At 39.8% G+C, this 13113-nt stretch overlaps 1 protein-coding gene across 2 annotated transcripts in view; it reads right to left on the minus strand.

The window, feature by feature from the left end:
• Positions 1–1336, minus strand: part of pbk (PDZ binding kinase) — a 27015-nt gene extending 25679 nt beyond the window's left edge. The window contains exon 1 of one of the 2 annotated variants that reach the window (XM_048596765.1): positions 1297–1336. The gene's annotated coding sequence lies outside the window, so the exon portion shown is untranslated. Of the gene's footprint in view, positions 1–410; positions 498–1296 lie in introns of those variants that run through there. The other variant, XM_020529573.2, reaches the window with a different exon arrangement.
• Between the last annotated feature and the right edge of the window lie 11777 nt (positions 1337–13113).

Raw genomic sequence — 13113 nt, forward strand, 5'->3', positions numbered from 1 at the left:
ACAATGGGACGTTACCCCACACCCCCTCTCCGGGAGAGGACAATGGGACGTTACCCCACACCCCCTCTCCGGGAGAGGACAATGGGACGTTACCCCACACCCCCTCTCCGGGAGAGGACAATGGGACGTTACCCCACACCCCCTCTCCGGGAGAGGACAATGGGACGTTACCCCACACCCCCTCTCCGGGAGAGGACAATGGGACGTTACCCCACACCCCCTCTCCGGGAGAGGACAATGGGACGTTACCCCACACCCCCTCTCCGGGAGAGGACAATGGGCCGTTACCCCACACCCCCTCCCAGGGAGTGGACAATGGGCCGTTACCCCACACCCCCTCCCAGGGAGTGGACAATAGGCCGTAATGGGCCGTTGCCCCCGCCCCCCGCGCGCGCACAGTTGCTCCTCACCTGTTCACTATGTTCTCAGTCTCGCGCTCACTCAGTTTGAAATGCCGCGGTGCACCGCGGGAACTGAGGCTACGTTCTTTCGATGCGGAACCGCGCATGCGTATGTTTGAAGGTCTGACCAACGCCAGCTTTTCTTCGTTGGTCTGTGGTGCAGTTTGTCATCCGTCACTGAATTTCATCGTTGATCTTCATCACTCCGCTTAATCGATCTTTACTCAACTGCATCTTCACAAAAAATTCCTCCATCACAGTGCATCAATGAGGTACCCATGAGGACGGCCTCACCCAGGATCTTGGGTTCATGTCGCACTACAGGTGACCCCACTACACCATACACTTTCACACACTTGCATACATTCACACTCACTCTCTCCCTCACACACAGACACACACGTGAATCTATGGGGTGAATTTGTATTTGCAGATACATTTTATTTTGTTCAAAAAGCACACAGTTTATAGGTAGTTAGTCAATGTGGCGTTTTATAAATTACTACTTTAGAAGCAAAACCAGTCTGACTCTAAACTAAAACACAAACAGATTCTAAACAAGGCCTCACACCAAACAAGCAATGTCTGACCTAAAATGTCACTTCTTTACATTGATAAAAGCTTTAGTTCTCTCAGACCATGACTTGAAAGGAATTCAGGGAATTACGTATACATATTAATCAATTAAAACCTTCTAACCGATTAAAGATTTAACAGCATCTCACGTTTGTTTAATACATCCTGCTCAGTGCTGTGAACCTTTGATCTTTTACTCATAAATTCTGTGTCTGATGCTACCTCTCTCACTAACACCTGAAGAAGGAGTGAAGTTCCAAAAGCTTGTGTTTTTAAGTAAACCTGTTCGACTGTAACCTGATATTGTGTGATTTCTGACCTTGTCCACCCAACTCCAACACCAGCACCTCCATATCAGTGCATCATCTTCACAGGGCAGGGGAGCAGGCAATTCTCAGCAAATCTAGATATTTTAATTGTGAAACCTTGTTGCTTAGAGGTTATGCATTTTGGGATTAGCCCACATTCTGGTGGTGAGTACAGCCCTGATATAATAGAACATGTCAAATCTTTCTGACCCTGTTCACAACCTCACAGGATAGTTAGAATTTAGCCATCCAGGGAAATTCACCCCTGTTGCTTTAAGTTTTAGCCAATTCTTAACTATCCTCTGAAACAAGTGACCAACTATGGGCAAGTAATACAAAACACATTCTGTTTTGTGTGTGACAGGGTGGTTGCTGGTGAGAATTGCTGGCTGATAAGTGGAGTTCATAGAATAGTGGAGATAGGCCATTTCTCCCATTAAGTCAGCACTGACCCTCCAAACAGCATCCCACCCTTTCCCCATAACCATGTATTTACCATGGCTTATCCACCTAACCTGCACATCTATGGGCTGTAGGAATAAACCGGAGCATCCAGTGGAAACCTACACAGACATGGGGAGAACATACAAACTCCAGATAGTCACCCAAGGCTGGAATTGAATCCAGATCCCTGATGCTATGAGGCAACAGTGCTAACCACTGTGCCACCGTGCCTTATGACACCATTAGGTCAACGCCTCCCTGACTGGGGCTAGAGGAGTGAAGATGGGAAGGGGGGTTCCTGACAAGGCAAGTTGAACCACACAGTTCAGATGCTACAGTTAGATACACACCCCACCCAACAACATCTCGGCCATGCTCCCACAGTAACAACCATAAATCACCAAACTGCAGTGGCCATTGACAAAAACAAAGCCAGCTCAGACAAAAGAAATCCAGGAACAAATGCATCCCCAGAAGACCAGATCCAGGGCAAAAGGCCAAATTATGAGATGTTCCCAAAACAGTCAGTCACCGTGTTCTGAAATGGTTCGGCAAACCACTTAATTGTAGCAAACTACTGCATAATAGTCAAAAAATAAATAAAGGCAAATGTAGCACCAGTCATGTACCTAGACACTTGAAATGATAAAGACACATCCTGACACCTCAACCGTGCAAAGTCTTGCTCACAAATATTTGGGAACTTTCACCAATATTAGGATAGCTATCTTACATTTTAACAGCCTGACATTGTCTTTGTACTATATAATCACATCTTGCTAATTGCCCAGATACTACCATTACAATCGCCAATTTGTAATGAGGCTCCACATATCACTGACCTTTCTAACTGCTTGCTGCTTGCTTTCAATGACCAGGTACCTTTGTACATGAACATTTCATAATTTGTCACCATTTAACTAATACTTTGCCATTCTGTTTTTGTGATTGAATTGAACAACATCACATTTATCCACATTATGCTGCATCTACCATGTATTTGACCTCACTCAACTTTGGTAAATTACTCTGAAACTTCTTTATGTCCTCCTTACTACTCACACTCCTGCCTGGTTTTGTGTAATCAGCAACCATGGAAATTTTACAGTCGATTCCTACATCTATATCATTAATATATATTGTGAATAGCTGGGCCTCAAGCACTGCAGTACATCACTTGTCACTGCCTTTCACTCTGAAAAAGACTCATTTCTTCCTGCTCTGTTTCCTGTTTGCTAAACAATTGTCCATCGATGCCACTGTATTGCCACCAACTGTATGTGCCTTGATTTTGCACACTAACCCCTTACACAGACTTTGTCAAAGCTCCCTGGAACTCTGAATACACTACATCTACTGGTTTTGCCTTTTCTATTCTACTAGTTATGTCCTCAAGAACCTCCAGTAGATGTGTCAAACTTGATTCCCTTTTCATAAATCCATATTTAATTTGTGTAATCTTGTTGGTTTTTGTTTAAGTATCCTGCTATCACATCCTTCAGCATTTTCCCTACTAGGCTAATTGGTCTGTAATCCTGGTTTTCTCTGTCCCTTCTTTTGTAAACAGTGTGATTACATCTGCCACCATCCAGTCCACCAGGACTGTCCACAATGTACAGAATTTTGGAAGATGCCAACCAACCATTTCCATTTAGTATCATGGGATATAGATTATCAGACTCTGGGGTTTTATTTAGCTTTCATTCCTACCAATTTTCACTAGCGCTTTTTTTTGATGAATACTGATGTCCTGCAATTCCCTTCCCCTTTTTAATAGAAAGTTGCTTTCCTAACATTTCTGGGAAATTTATTCTACCGTCTTCTATGAAGACAGTACTTAGTAATTATTTCACTGATCTGCCATTTCTTTGTTCTCTATTAACAATTCTCATATTTCAGTCAGTAATGGGCCTACATTTGTCCTTACTAATCAGTTTTCTTTTTACATACTTTCAGAAGCTCTCAAAGTTTGCTTTTATGTTCCTTGAACTTTACCCTCACACTTTATTTTTCTTCTCCTAATCAAGCCATTGGTCCTCCTTCCCTAAATTCTAAACTGCTTTCAGTCCTCAGCCTTGCTACTTTTCCAGCAACTTTATACAATTCTCTTTGGATCTAATACTAAATTTCTTTTGTTAACTGGTTAACCCACTTTTCCTGTTGTGCTCTTTGACCCTGCACCTGTGCGCATTCCTAGTCCTTATTTAGACCTGCTGCTTATTGCCAATGCGCAGTTTCTATCCACGTGTTCACCTCCCGTTCATTGTCTATCAAGGTATGCCTTAAACGTTACTATCGTGCCACCTTCCACCACTTCCACTGGCAGTGTATTCCAGGCACACACCACCCTCTGGATGAAAAATTTTACCCACACTTCTCCCCTAAATTTTCCCCCTCTCACCTTGAATCTGCACCCTGTTGCAGTTGATCTTTCCACCCTGGAAAAAACCCTCTGACTATCGACCCTATTTATGCCACTCATAACTTTGTAGACCTCTATCAGGTCACCCCTCTTGATCAACCATGGCTTGGATATGGTGGATAGACAGACATTATTCCAGTCTAGAAGGGAGTTGTACATGGGGACTCTGTGGAATTCCCATCATATCAGACGCCAAAGGAGTTTTCTGGGAAGTTGAACATTCTGCTGGACAATCCCTCTATGCCTGGAACTTACTCAATGTCTCAGGGTTTTGATAAAATTATGTAAGTAGTTAATCAGCAAAAGTTGAATTATTAAATTCATAGTCTAACTCCTGATGAACTGTCAAACTAACCCCATGCTTGCACAATTACACTCAATTATACTTGTGCAAGACCCTCATGCCCTAAATATGGGGAGGTGATGGCCTAGTGGTATTATCGCTAGACTGTTAATCCAGAGACTTGGATAATATTCTGGGCCTGGGTTCAAATCCTGCAATGGCAGATGGTGGAATTTGAATTCAGTAAAATATTTGGAATTAAGAATAGAATCCCTACAATGTGGAAACAGGCCATTCAGCCCAACAAGTCCACACTGCCCCACTGAAGAGCATTCCACCCAGACCCATTCCCTATGTCTAACCCAAACATCCCTGTGTACAATAGCATGATTAATTCACCTAGCCAGCACATCTTTGAACTGTGGGAGGTAGCCCATGCAGATACAGGGAGAATGTACAAACTCCACAGACAGTCACCTGAGGCTAGAATTGAACCTGGGTCCCTGGCATTGTGAGACAGCAGTGCTAACCACTGAGCCACCAAAACTGTTGTCAGGATAAACTCATCTGGTTCACTAATGTCCTTTAGGGAAGGAAACTTCCATCCTTACCTGGACTGTCCTACATGTGACTCCAGACCCCCAGCAATGTGGTTGACTCTCAACTGCCCTCTGGGCAATTCAGGATGGGCAGTGATGCCCTCATCTTATGAATGAATAAAAGAAAACAAAATGTGTTGCTATATGTTTTGAGATTCTACCAACTTTTTTGATTATTGTTCTGCACTGTTTTGATATGTTGAATGTCAAATTTACTAAAACTGTTAAGAAACCTTTTGTAGAGAACCAAAAAGTCATAGAGTCATTTAGCACGGTAACAGACCATTTGCTTCAACTAGTTCGCACTGACCATGTTCCCAAATTAAACTAGTCCCACTTGGCTGCATTTGGCCAATATTCCTCCAATGCCTTCCTATTCATGTACTTACCCAAATGTCCTTTAAATGTGGTAATTGTACCTGCATCCACCACTTTCTCTGGTGGTTCATTCCATACATGAACCACTCTCTGTGTGAAAAAAGTTACCCCTCGTGTCTTTTTTAAAACTTTCTCCTGTCATCTTAAAAATATGCCCTTTAGTTTTGAACTCTCCCACCCTAGGGGAAAGACCCTTGCTATTCACCTTATCAATGCACCTCATGATTTTACAAACCTCTATAAAGTCACCCCTCAATCACCTACGCTCGACTGAAAGTAAATCCTGGCCTATCCAGCCTATTTTTTATAACACGAGCCCTCTATTCCCAAAAACATCCTGGTAAATCTTTTCCAATTTAATAATATCCTTCCTCCAGCAGAGCAACCAGAACTGCATACAGTACTCCAGAAGAGGTCTCACTAACGTCCTGTACAACCTCAACACAACATGCCACCTCCTGTACTTAAAGTCTGAGCAATGAAGGCAAACGCGATAAATGCCTTCTTAACCATCATGTCTACCTGTGATGCAAATTTCAAAGAATTATGTACCTGAACCCCTAAGTCCCTCCGTTCTACAACACTCTCCAAGGCCCTACTATTAATTATATAAGTGCTGCCCTTGTTTGTTTTACCAAAATGTAATAACTCGCATTTATCCAAATTAAACTCCATCTGCTACTCTTCAGTCCATTGACCCAATTGATTTCTTTGTAATGTATATGATTAACAGGAGGACCTTGCCATTATTGTAGAGCAGAGAAACCTAGGGGTAATTCGTTGAAATTTGCATCTCAAAACGGTGGTTAAGAAGAAGTTTAGCACGCATGCCTTCATTGCTCAGACCTTTGAGTATGGGATTGACATGTCATGTTGTGGTTGTATAGGACATTGCTGAGGTCTCTTCTGGAGTACCGTGTGCAGTTCTGGTCGCCTTGTTAGAGGAAGGATGTCATTAATTTGGAGAGGGTTCAGAAAAGATTTACCAGGATGTTGTCAGGAATGAAGGGCTTGAGTTACAAAAATAGGCTGGATAGGCTAGGACTTTTTCCACTGGAGGGTAGAAGGTTAAGGGGTGACCTTATAAAAGTTTATAAAATCATGAAGGGCATAGATAAGGCGAATAGCAACGGTTTTTTCCCTAGGGTAGGGAAGTTCAAAACTAAGGGACATATTTTTAAGGTGACAGGAGAAAGTTTTAAAAAGACATTAGGCACTTTTATTTTGCGCAAAGTGTGGTTTGTGTGTGGAATGAACTGCCAGAGGAAGTGGTGGATGCATGTACAGTTACATTTAAAAGATATTTGAATAAGTACATGAATAGGAAAGGTTTGGAGGAATATCAGCCAAACACAGCCAAGTGGGACTATTTAATTTGGAAACATGGTTGGTGTGGACCAGTTGGACCTATGAGTCTCTTTCCATGCTGTATTACTCTCTCCTCACTGTAGTTCATCATGGTGTAAGATCCATTTGACTGATTGGCCCCCATGTTCCTCTTTCCTGGTTGATCCCTGAGTTAGGATCTTTGTGGACTTTTTGAACTGGTGTAGTAGAGGAAATCCACATGGTACTACAATGAAAAGAGGCTGTGGTCTTAAACAAGATGTAGTTTATTTCAGGAGAAGTTACCTTTGTATGACAGACATTGTTATTGAGGCTATGCAGGAGACCTTGATGTTTATACTTACTCCTTCAAAATCCAAAACTGTTTTCCTGTCCAATCCATGTATCATATTTATATTTGGCAAAGCTACATTCACTTCTCATACTTTTCAGACCCTTATGCCATTAAATAAGGAAAGGTAAAGTCACCATAATCCTGTCCTCTCATTAGAGAGGGATGACTAGGGTTGGTTTAACCTGAGGGTTACCATGCCTCAGGTAAGGGAAGAGGTTGAGAAAGAGAGTCCTTCATGGTATCCTCAACTGGTAAAAGAAATGAACCCATGCTGTTTGTGTCACACTGCATTGTAAACCAGTCATCTTCCCAACTGAGCTAACCAACATAAACTTGCCGAAGAACTGTTATAAATCTATTGCACATTATTAACTTTTTAACATGGATTTTGGGTTGGTTCCTTGCCTGCACTTAGCGTGTCTTGTTCCTAAATTTTGTCACGATTCTGCATGTGCTCAAGATCTTTGATTTGCATTGTCTCATTTGAAATGCCTCTGTATATGTTTGCTATACCAATGATCTTCAATGTCATTTGAACCTCTGTCTGATGCTACCCAGCTTCTTTCATATTTCATACTTCCTCTTTCAAGTTCTGCTCTTCACTAACTCAGAGGAATGGGGTTCCCTGAAATATAGCTTTTCTTGACCTTCGGTATTCTGTTCACTGACTCCTTTACTTTCTGGAGTTGTACTCTGAAGTTTGGCATTGCACCAGGACTAGAATGTATTGAAATCAATAAAATTTGAGGAGTGTGAGTTCATCTCCTCCTCTACAAGACCTTAATTATTCCAAGTGTTGCCAAACCCAAGCTTCATCTCCATGTACTGCTAATCCTCAGTTTTCAACAGTGATATCTGACTCTTCTTTCCTCAAATGCTGCAAGGTCCTAACTGTTTTCCCAGGTTCTCTGAAGTTCCAGCTTTCTGCCCCTACTCTCCCTTTGTGCGGCCTAATTCAAGCTGTCTAACTCTTTCCCCAGATCTTGGCCTCTGCCGATATCATTCCAAACAGTGATTCTTCCTCCGTTTCATTCTTTGCTGTTATCAAGCCTCAATACCTTACTTTCTCTCTTAATTGTATTTGTTATAAAACAAAGGGAGCAATCAAAGAATTGGGAATAGAAAAAAAATAATAGACATGGAAATGAACAATATAAACTTGTATAAACTCTCATCAAATGCTTTGCATATTTATTATCTACATGAGTGTTCTTACTTACAAGCAAACACAATCATTCTTTTGTTCCAGAATGATTCCACAAACAACACTGTATGAATAACTTGTTCATTTGTCTGTTTTTGGTATTGTTTCATGAGCTGAGGGAGGGAATTTGGTTGCAACACTGTTATTTACAGCACAATAATGTTTCTATCCTAAACCAGCACATCTTTTACTCAATATCAATAAAGTCACAAGACATCTAGAAATCTAAATTATACTGGAAAATTAAGAGTTTGTCAGTGCTTAGTTTGTGATCTTTATCATTCATGTTTGCTTCCCAAGTAAATTGAATGAATCATGGCAAGTGACAGTGTTAAATATTTGATCTTGGGTTGTTGCCATGAGAATGCATTTGCCATGAGCCATCTGTAAATGTTTATCCAGCTGTTTAGGTTTAGTTACTGCAATTACTCCACGTAACCTTCTGGAAAAACAGAAAGAAATCAACCAGAACTCAAACTGGGCTTTCAGATATCTGCCAAGGGTTCTCTTTATGCCTAAAACTAACATTTTAGAAACTCTGTTGCTGAAATCATTTCATTTTCCAGACTGTGCATGTGTTCTCAATTTACCAACAGAACAATTTTTTTCAGTCTCTCGGGGACAACATTAAATTAATTTGTACTTGTAAGTCACACTGTTTTATGAGAAATGAACACTAGAACTGCTAATAAAGAATTACATTGAAACAGTTGAGCACAATACAGAAAGCGATTACATATTTGTATCCCTTTGATAATTTCTTTATAGAGATTAGAGATCTGTCAAAGCCAAGAGAATAGGGCCAATTTTCTGAATTTGTTTTACCAGTGGGAATTAGATTCAAAGATTATTTTCATAGATTCATCTCTAATGCTGTTATGTTTGTACATATTTTGAGAAATGAAAGTTTAAAGAAGGACTTTTACAGAAATGTAGCATCACACTAAGATTATTTTTGTTATTAAAGTGGTTTAAGTAATTTTCTTTATTGACTTTTATCTGATACTTGATACATGAATTACATTTATAATGAGATTAATTATTCACACATCAGTTCGATTTAGTTCATAGCTTTGTTGCTTCTTAGTCAGCAGGGTGTGGATCTAAGTCCTAGTTATCTAGGCAGATAAATCAGTATGATATTGTGTGAGTTATATTGTCAGAGGTGCTGTCTTTCAGATGAAATGTTAAATCAAGGATTTATTCACCTGATTTATCTTTAGATAAATTAGGTTTAGATAAATCTTATTGGTACTCCGGCAGTATACAAAAATGATATTAGAGATCTTGAGACATTGTGTGTTTAACCACTACTATCAAAAACAGATTAACTAATCATTTATCAGTGTGATGTTGGACTTGAAACATAACTCAGTTTGTCTCTGTCTGGAGCCAGAACTGCAAAGTTATCCTGCACATTCGATTTTTATTTTGGATCTGCAGCGTCCTCAGTGTTTTATTTTTATCTCAGGAATGGATTTTGTGGGATGTGGTAAACAGTATGGGTCATTTCAGCTTTATCAATGTTAAGCAGAAAATGCAGACTCATTGTCAACCTAATGTCCTGAAGGTCACTGAACAGGCGCAAGTTGAATTGAAGATACGTTATGAAAGTATAAAATTGAATTTGTCTGCATTAGAGAAGCTGATTCTGTGTTTACAGAAGTGTGCTTCAGTCAAGGGACACCAGACAATGAAAGAACCTGGATTAATGCACAAAATCATAGCATCTTAAAGTGCTTTTGAAATGTGGATGCTGTTAATTATGTTAGCAAGCATCAACTGATTTTCATAACCCAGTTTCCACAAACAGCAGGTTGATAAAAGACTGAGTAATACTAACAGATGAAGGTTTGTTATCCAAATCACAGTGACATTTTTCTTGCTCTTCCAAGAGTGTTGTGGGTTTTCTTTTATTATTATCCCTTGACTAGGTAAAGATGGATACTTTTTATCTGTTTCCCTAACAATACAATGTTGTCTCATATTGCATTGAGTTTCCAGGATAGATTATGCTCAGACTCTAAAGAAACGTTTAAAGTCATTATTTTCTGCCTCTGGGGTGAAATAGTCAGCTCTGAGATAAGCTGTTGATCTGCTGGTAAATAATAATTGCACCTTTAGGACATCAACCACCTTTGAATCAGCCTTGCAGCTCAAACTAAGTCACAACTGGCCACTAGAGAGCAGTATGGCATAATATGGTATTCTACAGAACAGAAAGGGAAAGTGTGTATAATTAGCCTTAGAATGTTGTTAAGACTGTCATTAATTATAGTTATGCAAAACATTCAAATATCCTGGATACAGTAAACAAAATGGTGTCCAAAGGTTGTGAATAAATATTTAAAATGTCAAAATATGGTGTTACTTAATTTGTCCAGCTCAAAAGCTGCTAAATTAACACTTCCATGATTTTAATGATGTTTTCGTAACATCTTATCTATCATAAGTGTGTAGCCAATTTGTTATGTTAATAAAAATATTTTGCATTTATATAAAAGACAAAAGAAAGACTTGCATATATATGCTGGAGTTCAGAATCTTTGGACATATCAAAGCACTTTACAGGCAATTAAGTACTTTTGAAGTGAAGTAACTGCAACAATGGGAAGGTGGTGGCACAGTGGTAATGGCAGTGGACTAATAATCCAAAACCCCAGTTTAGGACAAGAGGGCACAGTCCCAAATTAAGTAGCATCAATTTAAGACTGAGATGAGGAGGAATTCCTTCTCTCAGACGATTGAGAGTCTTTGGAACTTCTTGACCACAGAGAGCTGTGGGAGTGGAGTCCCAGCATATTTAAGGCTGAGATAGATAGATAGATTCTTGATCTGTAGGGGAGTTAAGGATTACGGGACAAGGGCAGGAAAGTGGACATGATGAATGTCCGATCAACTATGATGTTATTGAATGGCAGAGCAGGCTCGAGGGGCTGAATGGCTACTTCTGTTCCTAATTATTGTGGTAAGAAACTTGGCAGCAGCTTGTCCATAGTAAATCCCCACAAATAGCAATATTATAATGACAGATAATCTGCTATGTGATGTTGCTTGATCAATGTAGGTCAAGACACCAGGGTATAGCTCCCTACAAATCGAACCACCCCCCTACTCACTCCCAAACCCCATCTCCTAACTCTGTTTCAAAAGTGCCATATGATTCCAAGTCTATCTGAGAGGGCAGATGAGGCCACAACCCAACATTTGACCAGATAGTGTTAATGTAGAAGCAAAACCAATAATTGCTGGAAAAATCAGCAGGTCTGGCAGCACCTGTGGAGAGAAAGTGGAGTTGACGTTTCAGGTCCAGTGACCGTCTTCAGAACTGGATAAAAGACTTTATATAACTTCTTCACCATCTTCAGGACATTCCAAGGCTGTTCACAGGTAATTCATCACTTTTGAAATATTGTTCTTGAGAAACACATCAGCAAATGGCCAGTGACTGTATTATTGTGCTAGCTGACATTGTAAATGGCCTCTTTTCTCAGGTTCTGTTCTCCTCTCCTACAAAACCTCTGTCTGAAACCCTTGCTCTAGAATCCAGAATATTTTTTTGCCTACAAAATCAATGTGTATCCTTCCTGTTATTCTATCTCCTATGTTCCTTCCACCAGGTTTCCACATCTGTCATACTTGGAAATCATGATTGCAATTTGTTTTTGTGACAAAGGCTATAGCTGCTAACTCTCCTTTTCCTTCTTTAGCTCTGTACAGACGTTGAGATGGTGGAACACACCATCCTCCTCCATTGAATCTCCTCAACTACTTGACTAAGTAGACATTTCAAAATTGACCCATCAGCTCCATTCAGCCCACTGTGTTCTACTTTCATATTGCACTTCCTCACATTATAACAGTTAACAACATTCAAACCCTTCATAATGATCTGAGGTCAAAGACACTGTATAAATAGAATTTATTTCTTTGTTTTACTTTCTCCCCAACCCACACAAACCAGAATTGTTGTAGTGGGCACCAGCGCAAAAAGAAAATGGAACATATTATACCAACAGATGGAATAGGATCACCACCTCATTAACACATAGCACAAAACTAGAATACCTTACCTGATCAAAAGTGAATTTGCGAGGACATTGTCACAGTAGAAGAACAACGATATGGATGCAAGCAGTCTGATCTTCAATATTCCAGAAATAAAGAAATAACAACATCTTTACAGTACTATAATCAGCTGCATAATTTGCCAGATCAGAGACTGAACAGGAATATTTTCCTCTACAATTTCCTGAGATCAATACTATACAGACACTGTAGCTCACCATACTGGAAATAAAATCTGATGTTTTAGCTATGTTTGAGCCGTGAATGATAGTCAAATTTAGACACATAGACCACATTTCAAAGAGTTCTTACTTATCTACAGTGTGTAACAACTGGCTTTCTAGTGACTCCTACCAAAGCTTGAAAGAAAATCAACTCAAAAAAATGATATAAAATTTGGAAGAGCTCACAGGTGTTCATTGAACATTCAATAAAAATCTGCTTGAATCAGCTGCACAGCAATGTATATTGTAATTTAAGTTATGACTGTGTAAACTTTGATCTCAAGTCAGTCATAATATTGGAAAGACCAGGTCTCACGCCCACTCAATCTACCTGCTTTTATAAAATGAACTAGTTGATGTGATTAGTATGTAGTTAATAGTGATATGTTAATATTTTGGATTTTTGAATTTTGAACTAGAAAGTTCTAGAAAAGGTCACTCGAAGCGAATTGTCAACTCTGATTTCTCTCCACAGATACTACTAGACCTGCTGAGCTTTTCCAGCAATTTCTGATTCCGATTTAC

This window comes from Rhincodon typus, chromosome 5 (assembly GCF_021869965.1).
Source record: "Rhincodon typus isolate 14 chromosome 5, sRhiTyp1.1, whole genome shotgun sequence".
NCBI lineage: Eukaryota > Metazoa > Chordata > Chondrichthyes > Orectolobiformes > Rhincodontidae > Rhincodon > Rhincodon typus.